The sequence below is a fragment of the Aegilops tauschii genome, chromosome 5 (assembly GCF_002575655.3).
Source record: "Aegilops tauschii subsp. strangulata cultivar AL8/78 chromosome 5, Aet v6.0, whole genome shotgun sequence".
NCBI classification, from domain to species: Eukaryota; Viridiplantae; Streptophyta; class Magnoliopsida; order Poales; family Poaceae; genus Aegilops; species Aegilops tauschii.
Window position 1 is genome coordinate 360,900,001 of NC_053039.3, and position 17,458 is coordinate 360,917,458.

A 17,458-nucleotide genomic window follows, 5' to 3' on the forward strand; every position below is an offset into this window, starting at 1 on the left:
CAGAAGCAAAAAGATCAAACATAAACAAAAATAAATCGAAATAAATAGTTCAATTTCATTTACAACTCAAACAAACAGTTTATCGTTCAATACAACAAATAGTGCAATAAACACAACAAATAGTTCAACAATACAATATCGAACGCACAAATCATGATGCTCTTTGTCGTCCATTCCATGCCCACCACTCCTCAATGAGATCCTTCTGAAGATCATTATGCGTTGTGGGACGTCGAATGGCATGATAGGAGGCAACAAAACGGGCCACCCTTTCAGCCCTCCGTCGCACTCGCACGGGATGTCCCAAGAGCTCATACTGATAGTAGTCTACATCTTGGCAACGCTCATTCTCGATGATCATGTTATGCATGATCACACAAGCGTGCATGATGTACCAAAGCATTTTCTGATCGCAAAATCTAGCCGGTCCTTTCACAATAGCAAATTGGGCTTGCAAAATCCCAAAAGCTCTCTCTACATCTTTTCTAGCCGCCGCCTGAGCATCGTGGAAATCAAGATTTTTCTTATCTTCCGGCTTTTTCAACGGCTTCACAAAGGTTTGCCACTTTGGATAGATGCCATCCGCTAGATAATAGTCATAGTTGTATGTACGGCCATTTGCTACAAACTGCACCGGTGGCAAATCACCATTTGCAATCTTATGCATCAGTGGAGACCGGTTGACAACATTGATGTCATTCAAAGATCCAGGCATTCCAAAAAATGCATGCCAAATCCAAGTCTCTTGATCGGCCACCGCTTCAAGGATTATAGTGGAACCCTTTTTTTGGCCATGGAATTGCCCATGCCATGCCTTTGGACAATTTTTCCAACTCCAATGCATGCAATCTATTGAGCCAAGCATACCAGGAAAGCCGCGAAATTTGTTCATCTCCAATAGCCTTGCGGCGTCTTCTGTTGGGAACGTAGCAGAAATTTAAAATTTTCTACGTATCACCAAGATCAATCTATGGAGTCATCTAGCAACGAGAGAGAGGGGAGTGCATCTACATACCCTTGTAGATCGCGCGCGGAAGCGTTCAAGAGAACGGGGTTGATGGAGTCGTACTCGTCGTGATCCAAATCACCCATGATCCTAGCGCCGAACGGACGGCACCTCCGCGTTCAACACACGTACGGAACGGGGACGTCTCCTCCTTCTTGATCCAGTAAGGGGGGAGGAGAAGTTGATGGAGATCCAGCAGCATGACGGCGTGGTGGTGGAAGTAGCGGGATCCCGGCAGGGCTTCGCCAAGCGCAAGCGGGGAGGAAGAGGTGTCACGGGAGGGAGGGAGGCGCCAGGGCTTGGGGTGCTGCTCCCATGCGCCTCCCCACTATATATAGGGGTGGAGGGGGCTGGTTTCTTGCCCTCCAAGTCCACTGGGGCGTTGGCAAAGGTGGGGGAAAGAAATCCCATCATTTCCCTTCCCCACCGATTGTTATCCCCCTTTTTTAGGGATCTTGATCTTATCCCTTCGGGATATGATCTTATTCCTTCTAAGGTGGGATCTTGGTGCGCCTTGACCAGGGGTGTGGGGCCTTGCCCCCACTACCCACGTTCATGTGGGTCCCCCCATGCAGGTGGGCCCCACTTCGGAACCTTCTAGAACCTTCCCGGTACAATACCGAAAAATCCCGAACATTTTCCGATGGCCAAAATAAGACTTCCCATATATAAATCTTTACCTCCGGACCATTCCGGAACTCCTCGTGACGTCCGGGATCTCATTCGGGACTCCGAACAACTTTCGGTTAACCGCATACTAATATCTCTACAACTCTAGCGTCACCGAACCTTAAGTGTGTAGACCCTACGGGTTCGGGAGACATGCAGACATGACCGAGACGACTCTCTGGTCAATAACCAACAGCGGGATCTGGATACCCATGTTGGCTCCCACATGTTCCACGATGATCTCATCGGATGAACCACGATGTCGAGGATTCAATCAATCCCGTATACAATTCCCTTTGTCAATCGGTACGTTACTTGCCCAAGATTCGATCGTCGGTATCCCAATACCTTGTTCAATCTCGTTACCGGCAAGTCACTTTACTCGTACCGTAACGCATGATCCCGTGGCTAACTCCTTAGTCACATTGAGCTCATTATGATGATGCATTACCGAGTGGGCCCAGAGATACCTCTCCGTCATACGGAGTGACAAATCCCAGTCTCGATTCGTGCCAACCCAACAGACACTTTCGGAGATACCTGTAGTGTACCTTTATAGCCACCCAGTTACGTTGTGACGTTTGGTACACCCAAAGCATTCCTACGGTATCCGGGAGTTGCACAATCTCATGGTCTAAGGAAATGATACTTGACATTAGAAAAGCTCTAGCAAACGAACTACACGATCTTGTGCTATGCTTAGGATTGGGTCTTGTCCATCACATCATTCTCCTAATGATGTGATCCCGTTATCAATGACATCCAATGTCCATGGTCAGGAAACCATAACCATCTATTGATCAACGAGCTAGTCAACTAGAGGCTTACTAGGGACATGTTGTGGTCTATGTATTCACACATGTATTACGGTTTCCAGTTAATACAATTATAGCATGAACAACAGACAATTATCATGAACAAGGAAATACAATAATAACCATTTTATTATTGCCTCTAGGGCATATTTCCAACAGTCTCCCACTTGCACTAGAGTCAATAATCTAGTTCACATCACCATGTGATTAACACTCAAAGTTCACTAGAGTCAATAATCTAGTCCACATCACCATGTGACTAACACTCAATGTGTTCTAGGGTTTGATCATGTTATGCTTACGAGAGAGGTTTTAGTCAAGGGTCTGCAACATTCAGATCCGTGTGTGCTTTACAAATCTCTATGTCATCTTGTAGATGTAGCTACCACGCGCTACTTGGAGCTATTCCAAATAACTGCTCTACTATACGAATCCGGTTTACTACTCAGAGTCATCCGGATTAGTGTCAAAGTTTGCATCGACGTAACCCTTTACGACGAACTGTTTTACCACCTCCATAATCGAGAAAATTCCTTAGTCCACTAGATACTAAGGATAAGTTCGACCGCTGTCATGTGATCCATTCCCGAATCACTATTGTACCCCTTGACTAACTCATGGCAAGGCACACTTCAGGTGCGGTACACAGCATAGCATACTGTAGAGCCTACGTCTAAAGCATAGGGGACGACCTTCGTCCTTTCTCTTTCTTCTGCCGTGGTCAGGTCTTGAGTCTTACTCAATACTCACACCTTGTAACACAGCCAAGAACTCCTTCTTTGCTGATCTATTTTGAACTCTTTCAAAATCTTGTCACGGTATGTATTCATTTGAAAGTACTATTAAGCGTTTTTGATCTATCCTTATAGATCTTGATGCTCAATGTTCAAGTAGCTTAATCCAGGTTTTCCATTAAAAACACTTTTCAAATAACCCTGGATGCTTTCCAGAAATTCTACATCATTTCTGATCAACAATATGTTAACAACATATACTCATCAAAAATTCTATAGTGCTCCCACTCACTTCTTTGGAAATACAAGTTTCTCATGAACCTTGTATAAACCCAAAATCTTTGATCATCTCATCAAAGCGTTCATTCCAACTCCGAGATGCTTACTCCAATCCTTAGAAGGATTGCTGGAGCTTTGCATACTTGTTAGCATCTTTCAGGATTGACAAAACCTTCTGGTTGTATCACATACAACCTTTCCTCAAGAAAATCGTCGAGGAAACAATGTTTTGACATCCTATCTGCAAGATTTCATAAATAATGCAGTAACTGCTAATATAATTCTAACAGACTCTTAGCATCGCTACGAGTGAGAAAGTCTCATCGCAGTCAACTCCTTGAACTTGCCGGAAAACATCTTAACGACAAGTCGAGCTTTCTTAATGGTGACGCTTACCATCATTGTCTGTCTTCCCTTTAAAATCCATCTGTACCCAATAGCCTTACGACCATCAAGTAGTTCTTTCAAAGTCTATACTTTGTTTTCATACATGGATCCTCTCGGATTTTATGGCCTCAAGCCATTCGTCGGAATCCGGGCCCACCATCGCTTCTCCATAGCTCGTAGGTTCATTGTTGTCTAGCAACATGACTTCCAAGACAGGATTACGTACCACTCTGAAGTAGTACGCATCCTTGTCGTCCTATGAGGTTTGGTAGTGACTTGATCTGAAGTTTCATGATCACTATCATAAGCTTCCACTTCAATTGGTGTAGGTGCCACAGGAACAACTTCCTGTGCCCTGCTACACATTAGTTGATGTGACGGTTCAATGACCTCATCAAGTCTCCACCATCCTCCCACTCAATTCTTTCGAGAGAAACTTTCCCTCGAGAAAGGACCCGTTTCTAGAAACAATCACTTTTGCTTCCAGATCTGAAATAGGAGGTATACCCAACTGTTTTGGGTATTCTATGAAGATGCATTTATCCGCTTTGGGTTTGAGCTTATCAGCCTGAAACTTTTTCACATAAGCATCGCAGCCCCAAACTTTTAAGACACGACAGCTTAGGTTTCTCTAAACCATAGTTCATACGGTGTCGTCTCAACGGAATTGCGTGGTGCCCTATTTAAAGTGAATGCGGTTGTCTCTAATGCCTAACCCATAAACGATAGTTGTAATTCGATAAGAGACATCATGGTATGCACCATATCCAATAGGGTGCAGTTATGATGTTCGGACACACCATCACAATATGGTGTTCCAGGCGGTATTAGTCGTGAAACAATTTCCACAATTTCTTAATTGTGTGCCAAACTTGTAACTCAGATATTCATCTCTATGATCATATCACAGACATTTTATCCTCTTGTCACGACGATCTTCAACTTCACTCTGAAATTACTTGAACCTTTCAATAATTCAGACTTGTGTTTCATCAAGTAAATATTCTCAGCATCTACTCAAATCATCTGTGAAGTAAGAACATAACGATATCCACTGCGTGCCTCAGCACTCATTGGACTGCACACATCAAATGTATTACTTCCAACAAGTTGCTCTCTTGTTCCATCTTACTGAAAACGAGGCCTTTCAGTCATCTTGCCCATGTGGTATGATTTGCATGTCTCAAGTGATTCAAAATCAAGTGAGTCCAAATGATCCATCTGTATGGACTTTCTTCATGCATATATACTAATAGACATGGTTCGCATGTCTCAATCTTTTCAAAAACGAGTGAGTCCAAAGATCCATCAACATGGAGCTTCTTCATGCGTTTTATACCAATATGACTCAAGTGGCAGTGCCACAAGTATGTGGTACTATCATTACTATCTTATATCTTTTGGCATGAACATGTGTATCACTACGATCGAGATTCAATAAACCATTCATTTTAGGTGCAAGACCATTGAAGGTATTATTCAAATAGACAAAGTAACCATTATTCTCCTTTAATGAATAACCATATTGCGATAAACAAAATCCAATCATGTCTATTCTCAACGCAAACACCAAATAACAATTATTCAGGTTTAACCCCAATCTCGATGGTAGAGGGAGCATGCGATGCTTGATCACATCAACCTTGGAAACACTTCCAACACATATCGTCATCTCACCTTTAGCTAGTCTCCGTTTATTCCGCAGCTTTTATTTCGAGTTACTAACACTTACAACCGAACCGGTATCTAATACCCTGGTGCTACTAGGAGTACTAGTAAAGTACACATTAATATAATGTATATCCAATATACTTCTGTCGACCTTGCCAGCCTTCTCATCTACGAAGTATCTAGGGTAGTTCTGCTTCAGTGACCGTTCCCCTCATTTCAGAAGCACTTAGTCTCGGGTTTGGGTTCAACCTTGGGTTTCTTCACTAGAGCAGCAACTGATTTGCCGTTTCATGAAGTATCCCTTCTTGCCCTTGCCCTTCTAGAAACTAGTGGTTTTACTAACCATCAACAATTGATGCTCCTACTTGATTTCTACTTTCGCGGTGTCAAACATCGCGAGTTGCTCAAGGATCATCATGTCTATCCCTGATATGTTATAGTTCATCACGAAGCTCTAATAGCTTGGTGGCAGTGACTATGGAGAACCATCACTATCTCATCTGGAAGATTAACTCCCACTCGATTCAAGTGATTGTAGTACTCAGACAATCTGAGCACATGCTCAACGATTGAGCTTTTCTCCCTTAGTTTGCAGGCTTAAGAAACTTGTCAGAGGTCTCATACCTCTTGACGTGGGCACTAGTCTGAAATCCCAATTTCAGTCTTTGGAACATCTCATATGTTCTACGACGTTTCAAAACCGTCTTTGGTGCCACAATTTTAAACCGTTCAACATTACGCACTGAACTATCACGTAGTCATCAAAACGTGTATGTCAGATGTTCGCAACATCCACAAACGACGCTCGAGGTTCAGCACACCGAGCGGTGCATTAAGGACATAAGCCTTCTGTGCAGCAGTGAGGACAATCCTCAGTTTACGGACCCAGCCCGCATAATTGCTACTATCAACTTTCAACTAAATTTTCTCTAGGAACATATCTTAGTAGAACTAAAGCGTAAGCTATGACATTATTTGCAAAGACCTTTTGACTATGTTCATGATAATTAAGTTCATCTGATTATTTAATGAACTCCCACTTAGATAGACATCCCTCTAGTCATCTAAGTGATACATGATCCGAATCGACTAGGCCGTGTCCGATCATCACGTGAGACGGACTAGTCATCATCGGTGAACATCTCCATGTTGATCGTATCTACTATACGACTCATGTTCGACCTTTCGGTCTCTTGTGTTCCGAGGCCATGTCTGTACATGCTAGGCTCGTCAAGTCAACCTAAGTGTTTTGCTTGTGTTCCGAGGCCATGTCTGTACATGCTAGGCTCGTCAACACCCATTGTATGCGAACGTTAGAATCTATCACACCCGATCATCACGTGGTGCTTCGAAACAACGAACCTTCGCAACGGTGCACGGTTAGGGGGAACACATCTCTTGAAATTTTAGTGAGGGATCATCTTATTTATGCTACCGTCGTTCTAAGCAAATAAGATGTAAACATGACAAACATCACATGCAAATCATAAAGTGACATGATATGGCCAATATCATCTTGCGCCTTTGATCTCCATCTTCGAGGCGCGGCATGATCACCTTCGTCACCGGCATGACACCATGATCTCCATCATCGTGTCTTCATGAAGTTGTCTCGCCAACTATTACTTCTACTACTATGGCTAACGGTTAGCAATAAAGTAAAGTAATTACATGGCGTTTTTATTGACACGCGGGTCATACAATAAATTAAGACAACTCCTATGGCTCCTGCCGGTTGTCATACTCATCGACATGCAAGTCGTGATTCCTATTACAAGAACATGATCAATCTCATACATCACATATATAATTCATCACATCCTTTTGGCCATATCATATCACATAGCATACCCTGCAAAAACAAGTTAGACGTCTTCTAATTGTTGTTGCATGTTTTACGTGGCTGCGATGGGTTTCTAGCAAGAACGTTTCTTACCTACGCAAAAGCCACAACGGTGATATGCCAATTGCTATTTACCCTTCATAAGGACCCTTTTCATCGAATCTGATCCAACTAAAGTGGGAGAGACCGACACCCGCTTGCCACCTTATGCATCAAGTGCATGTCAGTCGGTGGAACCTGTCTCACGTAAGAGTACGTGTAAGGTCGGTCCGGGCCGCTTCATCCCACAATGCCGCCGAATCAAGATAAGACTAGTAACGGTAAGCAAATTGAACAAATCGTCGCCCACAACTACTTTGTGTTCTACTCGTGCATAGAATCTACGCATAAACCTGGCTCATGATGCCACTGTTGGGGAACGTAGCAGAAATTTAAAATTTTCTACGTATCACCAAGATCAATCTATGGAGTCATCTAGCAACGAGAGAGAGGGGAGTGCATCTACATACCCTTGTAGATCACGCGCGGAAGCGTTCAAGAGAACGGGGTTGATGGAGTCATACTCGTCGTGATCCAAATCACCCATGATCCTAGCGCCGAACGGACGGCACCTCCGCGTTCAACACACGTACGGAGCGGGGACGTCTCCTCCTTCTTGATCCAGCAAGGGGGGAGGAGAAGTTGATGGAGATCCAGCAGCACGACGGCGTGGTGGTGGAAGTAGCGGGATCCCGGCAGGGCTTCGCCAAGCGCAAGCGGGGAGGAAGAGGTGTCACGGGAGGGAGGGAGGCGCCAGGGCTTGGGGTGCTGCTCCCATGCGCCTCTCCACTATATATAGGGGTGGAGGGGGCTGGTTTCTTTCCCTCCAAGTCCATTGGGGCGTTGGCAAAGGTGGGGGAAAGAAATCCCATCATTTCCCTTCCCCACCGATTGTTATCCCCCTTTTTTAGGGATCTTGATCTTATCCCTTCGGGATATGATCTTATTCCTTCTAAGGTGGGATCTTGGTGCACCTTGACCAGGGGTGTGGGGCCTTGCCCCCACTACCCACGTTCATGTGGGTCCCCCCATGCAGGTGGGCCCCACTTCGGAACCTTCTAGAACCTTCCTGGTACAATACCGAAAAATCCCGAACATTTTCCGATGGCCAAAATAAGACTTCCCATATATAAATCTTTACCTCCGGACCATTCCGGAACTCCTCGTGACGTCCGGGATCTCATTCGGGACTCCGAACAACTTTCGGTTAACCGCATACTAATATCTCTACAACTCTAGCGTCACCGAACCTTAAGTGTGTAGACCCTACGGGTTCGGGAGACATGCAGACATGACCGAGACGACTCTCCGGTCAATAACCAACAGCGGGATCTGGATACCCATGTTGGCTCCCACATGTTCCACGATGATCTCATCGGATGAACCACGATGTCGAGGATTCAATCAATCCCGTATACAATTCCCTTTGTCAATCGGTACGTTACTTGCCCGAGATTCGATCGTCGGTATCCCAATACCTTGTTCAATCTCGTTACCGGCAAGTCACTTTACTCGTACCGTAACGCATGATCCCGTGGCTAACTCCTTAGTCACATTGAGCTCATTATGATGATGCATTACCGAGTGGGCCCAGAGATACCTCTCCGTCATACGGAGTGACAAATCCCAGTCTCTATTCGTGCCAACCCAACAGACACTTTCGGAGTACCTGTAGTGCACCTTTATAGCCACCCAGTTACGTTGTGACATTTGGTACACCCAAAGCATTCCTACGGTATCCGGGAGTTGCACAATCTCATGGTCTAAGGAAATGATACTTGACATTAGAAAAGCTCTAGCAAACGAACTACACGATCTTGTGCTATGCTTAGGATTGGGTCTTGTCCATCACATCATTCTCCTAATGATGTGATCCCGTTATCAATGACATCCAATGTCCATGGTCAGGAAACCATAACCATCTATTGATCAACGAGCTAGTCAACTAGAGGCTTACTAGGGACATGTTGTGGTCTATGTATTCACACATGTATTACGGTTTCCAGTTAATACAATTATAGCATGAACAACAGACAATTATCATGAACAAGGAAATACAATAATAACCATTTTATTATTGCCTCTAGGGCATATTTCCAACATCTTCGGCATTAGGAGATCTCAAATACTCCTGGCCAAACACTTGCACAATTTCGACTGCGAAGCGCTTGACACACATGATGGCTTGGCTCTCACCCATAGCCAAGTGATCATCAACTAAATCAGCCGGGATACCGTATGCCAACATACGCAAAGCGGCTGTCACCTTCTGAGAGGTGCTATGCCCGAGCTCTCCGGCTGCATTCCTCCTTTGCTGAAAAAACCGGTTATGGCTCGCTAGTTTCTCTGCAATGCGCCTGAACAACTCGGTGCTCATCCTAAACCGGCGACGAAAGTACGACTCCGGGTATGTGGGATTCTCCATGAAATAGTGCCTCATCAATCTGTTATGGGCATCAATCCTATCCCTCCAAATTTTCTGCCGACCCATAACCGAACCACCGTGCTTCGGTTTTTTATTGATGTGCATAGCTAGGATCATTGCAAGATCCTCCTCCTCTTCCATATCAAATTCTTCTTCGGAAGAATCATACGGCGAACTCATCTACAATGATCAATACCAGGCTATAAAAACTACAATCAACATGCACCAAATTCATGAAGTTTGAGCAATACATACTTTGCAGGCGTTTTGTCGAACACCTTGCGGGCGCCGAGAGGCAGCGAGCGCCCAGGCGCTGTTCGTCGGAGGACGGACGCGCGCGAGGGGCAGTGATACATCTCCATCGTATCTACTTTTCCAAACACTTTTGCCCTTGTTTTGGACTCTAACTTGCATGATTTGAATGGAACTAACCCGGACTGACGCTGTTTTCAGCAGACTTTCCATGGTGTTATTTATGTGCACAAACAAAAGTTCTCGGAATGATCTGAAACTCCACGGAACATCTATTTGGAAAATAAGAAAAATACTGGTAGAAAAAGCCACGTCAGGGGGCCCACACCCTGTCCACGAGGGTGGAGGGCGCGCCCGCTACCTCATGGGCCCCCTGACGCTCCACCGACCTCAACTCCAACTCCATATATTCACTTTCGGGGAGAAAAAATCAGGGAGAAGGATTCATCGCGTTTTACGATACAGAGCCGCCGCCAAGCCCTAAACTCTCTCGGGAGGGCTGATCTGGAGTCCGTTCGGGGCTCCGGAGAGGGGACTCCGTCGCCGTCGTCATCATCAACCATCCTCCATCACCAATTTCATGATGCTCACCGCCGTGCGTGAGTAATTCCATCGTAGGCTTGCTGGACGGTGATGGGTTGGATGAGATCTATCATGTAATCGAGTTAGTTTTGTTAGGGTTTGATCCCTAGTATCCACTATGTTCTGAGATTGATGTTGTTATGACTTTGTTATGCTTAATGCTTGTCACTAGGGCCCGAGTACCACGATTTCAGATCTGAACCTATTATGTTTTCATGAATATATGTGAGTTCTTGATCCTATCTTGCAAGTCTATAGTCACCTACTATGTGTTATGATCCGGCAACCCCGAAGTGACAATAATCGAGACCACTCCCGGTGATGACCGTAGTTTGAGGAGTTCATGTATTCACTATGTGCTAATGCTTTGTTCCGGTACTCTATTAAAAGGAGGCCTTAATATCCCTTAGTTTCCATTAGGACCCCGCTGCCACGGGAGGGTAGGACAAAAGATGCCATGCAAGTTCTTTTCCATAAGCACGTATGACTATATTCGGAATACATGCCTACATTACATTGATGAATTGGAGCTAGTTCTGTGTCACCCTATGTTATGACTGTTACATGATGAACCACATCCGGCATAATTCTCCATCACCGATCCAATGCCTACGAGCTTTTCACATATTGTTATTTGCTTATTTACTTTTCCGTTGCTACTGTTACAATCACTACAAAACCCAAAAATATTACTTTTGCTACCGCTACCGTTACTTCCATATTACTTTGCTACTAAATACTTTGCTGCAGATACTAAGTTATCCAGGTGTGGTTGAATTGACAACTCAGCTGCTAATACTTGAGAATATTCTTTGGCTCCCCTTGTGTCGAATCAATAAATTTGGGTTGAATACTCTACCCTCAAAAACTGTTACGATCCCCTATACTTGTGGGTTATCAAGACTATTTTCTGGCGCCGTTGCCGGGGAGCATAGCTCTATTCTTTGAGTCACTTGGGATTTATATCTGCTGGTCACTATGAAGAACTTGAAAGACGCTAAGACAACAATCTATCCCTCAACTACGAGGGGAGGTAAGGAACTGCCATCTAGCTCTGCACTTGATTCACCTTTTGTTTTGAGTAAGCTTGCGACACCTAAACCCGCTTCTGCTATTCATTCTGATATGTCGCATGTTATTGATGATGCTACTTCTGCTATGCATGATACTTAATTATGATGAAACTACTACTATGCTTGATACTACTGTGCCACTTGGTGAATTTCTTGAAGAACAACTTGCTAGGGTTAGAGAGAAAGAAATTATTGAAACTGATAATATTGATGAAAGTGATGATGAAGACTCTCCTGTTATTCCTGAGGGTTATGTTTTTGAAAAAGAAGTTGCTTTAGCTATTTTAGCTTGCAACGATAGATACGAGCTCAAGAGGTTATTAGCTAAATGGAAGCAGCAATCTCTTAATGCTAGAATGAAACCTGACCCTGCTTTTGCTACTTCACCTATCTGTGTTACTGATAAGGATTATGAATTCTCTGTTGATCCTGATATAATTACTTTGGTAGAATCTGATCCTTTTCATGGCTATGAATCTGAAACTGTTGTGGCACATCTTACTAAATTAAATGATATAGCCACCCTGTTCACTAATAATGAGAGAACTCGCTACCTTTATATCCTTAAAATATTTCCGTTCTCATTAAATGGTGATGCTAAGATATGGTTTAATTCCCTTGATCCTGGTTGTGTGCGTAGTCCTCAGGATATGATTTATTACTTCTCTGCTAAATATTTCCCTGCTCATAAGAAACAAGCTGCTTTAAGGGAAATATATAATTTTGTGCAAATTGAAAAAGAGAGTCTCCCACAAGCTTGGGGGAGGCTTCTCCGATTACTTAATGCTTTGCCTGATCATCCTCTCAAGAAAAATGAAATACTTGATATCTTTTATAATGGACTAACCGATGCTTCCAGAGATTACCTGGATAGTTGTGCTGGTTCTGTTTTCGGGAAAAGAACACCGGATGAAGCTGAAATTCTATTGAATAATATGTTGACAAATGAAAATAATTGGACACTTCCTGAGCCAGCTCCTGAGCCAATCCCAGAGCCTATTCCTAAACCAACTCCAAAGAAAAGAGGTGTTCTATTTCTCAGTCCTGAAGATATGCAAGAGGCAAAGAAATCTATGAAAGAAAAGGGTATTAAATCTGAAGATGTTAAGAATTTACCTCCTATTGAAGAAATACATGGTCTTAATTTACCGCCTGTTGAAGAAACTTGTGATCTTAATCCTCCACCTATTGAAGAAACTCATGGTCTTGATAACCCGACACAGGTAGTAAAGGTAAATTCTCTCTATAGATTTGATGAAGGTGATATTCCTCACTATAAGTCTGCTAGACAATGCTTAGAAGAGTTTGATAATTTTATTGTCAAACAAGAAAACTTCAATGCTTATTTTGGTAGACAATTGAAATACAATTCCGATACGCTTGAACACTTGGGTGATTATATGTCTAGAGTTAAAGGTGAACTTAAACTCATTAGTAAACATGCTTCTATGGTTACCACTCAAGTAGAACAAGTACTTAAGGCTCAGAATGATTTGCTCAATGAATTGAATAGTAAGAAAAATGATTATGCTGTTATAGTGGCTACTAGAACTGGTAAGATGACTCAGGAACCTTTGTATCCTGAAGGCCTGTAACACCCCGGATGTAACTTTCCATATTTGTAACTCCAACTCTTGCCATTTTCGGCTATGTGTTATGATATTCCCTCCGTGGTTGGGTTTTGGCTCTCGTTTTGCATTTTGTTCATGTCATGCATCTCATATCATGTCATCATGTGCATCTCATTTGCATACGTGTTCGTCTCATGCATCCGAGCATTTTTCCCGTTGTCCGTTTTGCAACCCGACACTCCCACATGCACCGGCGCACCCCCTCTTGTCTCTTTTCGTGAGCAGTTGTTAAACGTTCTCGGAATTGACCGAGGTTTGTCAAGTGGCCTTGGTATACCACCGGTAGACCACCTGTCATGTTTCGTTCCATTTGGAGGTCGTTTGATGCTCCAACGGTTAACCGGGTAACCGCAAAGTCCTTTTCTGTGTTGCAGCAAAACCCCCCTCCAAACAGCCCAATAACCCATCTAAGTCTCCTTCATGCTCTCGGTCGTTCGATCACGATCGTGTGGGCGAAAACCGTGCCTCATTTGGACTCTCCTAGCTCCCTATGCCTATATAAACACCTCCCCCTTCCAAATTTGCGTCCAAACCCTAAAAATCGCCCTCCGCCGCGACCGGACAAAGTCGCCGCCGCCCCGCAGCCAGTGGCGAGCCGCCACGTGGCCCCTGGCCACCGCGCGCGCCGTCGGCCCGCCAGGCCCGCGCCCGGCCCCCGGAGCCCGAGTCGCCGCCCGACCGCGCCCCGCCGCCTCGTCGTCTCCGCCGCCGACTGCCGCCGCCTCCTCCGACCGCCGCCGCCGCGCCCCGACCGCTGCCGCCGCGCCCCGACCGCCGCCGCCCGTGCCGCGACCGCGCCGCCCGCGCCTCGTCGGCGTCCGCCGCCGCCGCGCCCTTCGTCCGAGCGCCGGCCCCATCCCTCCTCCCTCTCCGTCCAAGCACCGGCCGACTCCGTCCAACTCCGGCGAGTCGCCCCGCCTCGACGTCCGTGCCTGCTCCCAATCCAGATCTGGGATAAGGTTGACCCCCGAAATCCTCTAAGTCCTGAATATTTCACATTATGTTGCTCTGTTTATCATGGCATATCTCACTGCATACTGCTCTGTTTTGCGTGCATGATATATAGAAATGTTCATCACGAGATTCTCTTCATTTTGTTCCATTGTGTCATGCTCGTTTGAGTTCATCTTGATGCCTAAATCTCTGGTGTAAGAGTGCTATATGATGTTTACTGCTGTTAATTATCAGAACTTGGTGTTTTGTTATTTTGCTACATTTGATGTGTGCATCTTATAGGCATGAGCTCTACAGGTGTTTTGATCTATGACATGCCATCTTTACAGAGGTGTATTCTATGTATTTTTGTGATCTATGTGGTGGCTAGCACAAGCATGCAAACTAGGCTTCGTGATGTTTCTATTTTCAGGGACTTAGAATTTTGCTAAGTCTGTTACTACTGTTATTTTGTTGCCATGTATCCATGTGTCTACAGTGAGACCCATGCTTCTTTTGGGCATGTTCATTAAGGATGTTTTGTAGATATAATTGTGCTCTATCCATCCATGCCCCTGTTTGCAATTATGGAGTGCCATAGCATGTCTTAATCTTGCTCTACTTTTGCTATAAAATGTTCCTGGCAGAATGTAAACATGATATTCAATTTTGCCAAGGTTGTTGTAGTTGATCCATACATGCTATGAATTTGTTCTTGCCATGGTTAGCTTCATAAACATGTCATCTTGCTGTCTGTATGCTTGTTTTTTCATGCATTGCTTTTTGATGAGTGCATCGAGCTCACAAAGATGCCTTCATAATTCTGTTAATGCCATGTTCTGTTTTCTGCCAAGTCTGAAACCTGTTAACGAAACTTTCTATGTTTACATGGGTGCCATCATATCTTCTGTGCCTTTTTGGCTCATGGTAAGTAAGGGATTTTTGTTCTATGCATTTAATAGATTCATGCCATGCCTTGTTTTGCTATGTTAAGTTCCTGTAGCATGTGTTTTGCTTGCTCTGAACATTGCTACCTGATGCTGTTTATGCCATGTCCAGTATTTTCACCAAGTCTGTGAAGCTGATATCTTTTGCACTTTTGCCATGCTTGTTTGAACCTGTTCTGGTGTGATCTAGCCATAGCTCAGTGTTCATCTTTTGTCAAGAATATCCTGTAGATCACTGCCATATGCTTTGTTGCTATCTTGGGGTGCTGTAGCATAGTTACTTGATGTATTCTAAGTGCTATCCTGCTGTTAATCGCAGAATTATGTCATTCTTGTTTTGCTTGCCATTTGCAAACCGTGCATCCGTTTCCGGTGATCTTTATATCGATTTCGACCAAAATCATTTCATCTTTCCAGTGGCATACTTGGTTTGCCAAGTTGCTGCCTTCTTCATCCTTTTTCTTCCGGAGCACGCATACGCATCGCATATCATATCTCGCATATCATGCATGTAGTGCATCATGTTGCTTGTGCATTTCCCGTGATTGATTGTGGTTCCATTGCTTGTGTTCTTGCTGTGGGTAGAGCCGGGAGACGAGTTCGTGAATGAGGAACCTGTTGAGTACGCTTACGAGAATCAAGCTTTCGACAACTCTGAGAACCTTGCAGGCAAGATGACCATACCCTCGAAATCACTTCTATCTTTGCTTTGCTAGTTGTTCGCTCTTTTGCTATGCTGCGCTACCTACCACTTGCTATATCATGCCTCCCATATTGCCATGTCCAGCCTCTAACCATCTTTTCCTAGCAAACCGTTGTTTGGCTAAGTTACCGCTTTTGCTCAGCCCTTCTTATAGCGTTGCTAGTTGCAGGTGAAGTTGAAGTTGGTTCCATGTTGGAACATGGATATTTTGGAATATCACAATATCTCTTATTTAATTAATGCATCTATATATTTGGTAAAGGGTGGAAGGCTCGGCCTTATGCCTGGTGTTTTGTTCCACTCTTGCCGCCCTAGTTTCCGTCACACCGGTATTATGTTCCTTGAGTTTGCGTTCCTTACGCGGTTGGGTGATTTATGGGACCCCCTTGACAGTTCGCCTTGAATAAAACTCCTCCAGCAAGGCCCAACCTTGGTTTTACCATTTGCCACCTAAGCCTTCTTCCCTCGGGTTTTCGCGAGCCCGAGGGTCATTTTATTTAAACCCCCGGGCCAGTGTTCCTCTGAGTGCTGGTCCAAACTAGAGCCCATTGCAGCGCCACCTCGGGGAAACTTGAGGCCTGGTTTTAGTTGTACGGACTGCTCATCCGGTGTGCCCTGAGAATGAGATATGTGCAGCTCCTATCGGGATTTGTCGGCACATTCGGGCGGCTTTGCTGGTCTTGTTTTACCATTGTCGAAATGTCTTGTAAACCGGGATTCCGAGACTGATCGGGTCTTCCCGGGAGAAGGTTTATCCTTCGTTGACCGTGAGAGCTTATAATGGGCTAAGTTGGGACACCCCTGCAGGGTATTATCTTTCGAAAGCCGTGCCCGCGGTTATGAGGCAGATGGGAATTTGTTAATGTCCGGTTGTAGAGAACTTGTCACTTGACTAAATTAAAATACATCAACCGTGTGTGTAGCCGTGATGGTCTCTTTTCGGCGGAGTCCGGGAAGTGAACACGGTTTGAGTTATGCAGGAACGTAAGTAGTTTCAGGATCACTTCTTGATCATTTCTAGCTTCGCGACCGTTGCGTTGCTTCTCTTCTCGCTCTCTTTTGCGTATGTTAGCCACCATATATGCTTAGTGCTTGCTGCAGCTCCACCTCATTACCCCATCCTTTCCTATAAGCTTAAATAGTCTTGATCTCGCGGGTGTGAGATTGCTGAGTCCTCGTGACTCACAGATCCTACCAAAACAGTTGTAGGTGCCGACGATGCCAGTGCAGATGACGCAACCGAGCTCAAGTGGGAGTTCAACGAGGAACGTGGTCGTTACTATGTTTCGTTTCCTGATGATCAATAGTGGAGCCCAGTTGGGACGATCGGGGATCTAGCATTTGGGGTTATCTTATTTTCATTTGGATTTGACCGTAGTCGGTCTATGTGTGGATTTTGGATGATGTATGAATTAATTTATGTATTGTGTGAAGTGGCGATTGTAAGCCAACTCTCGTTATCCCATTCT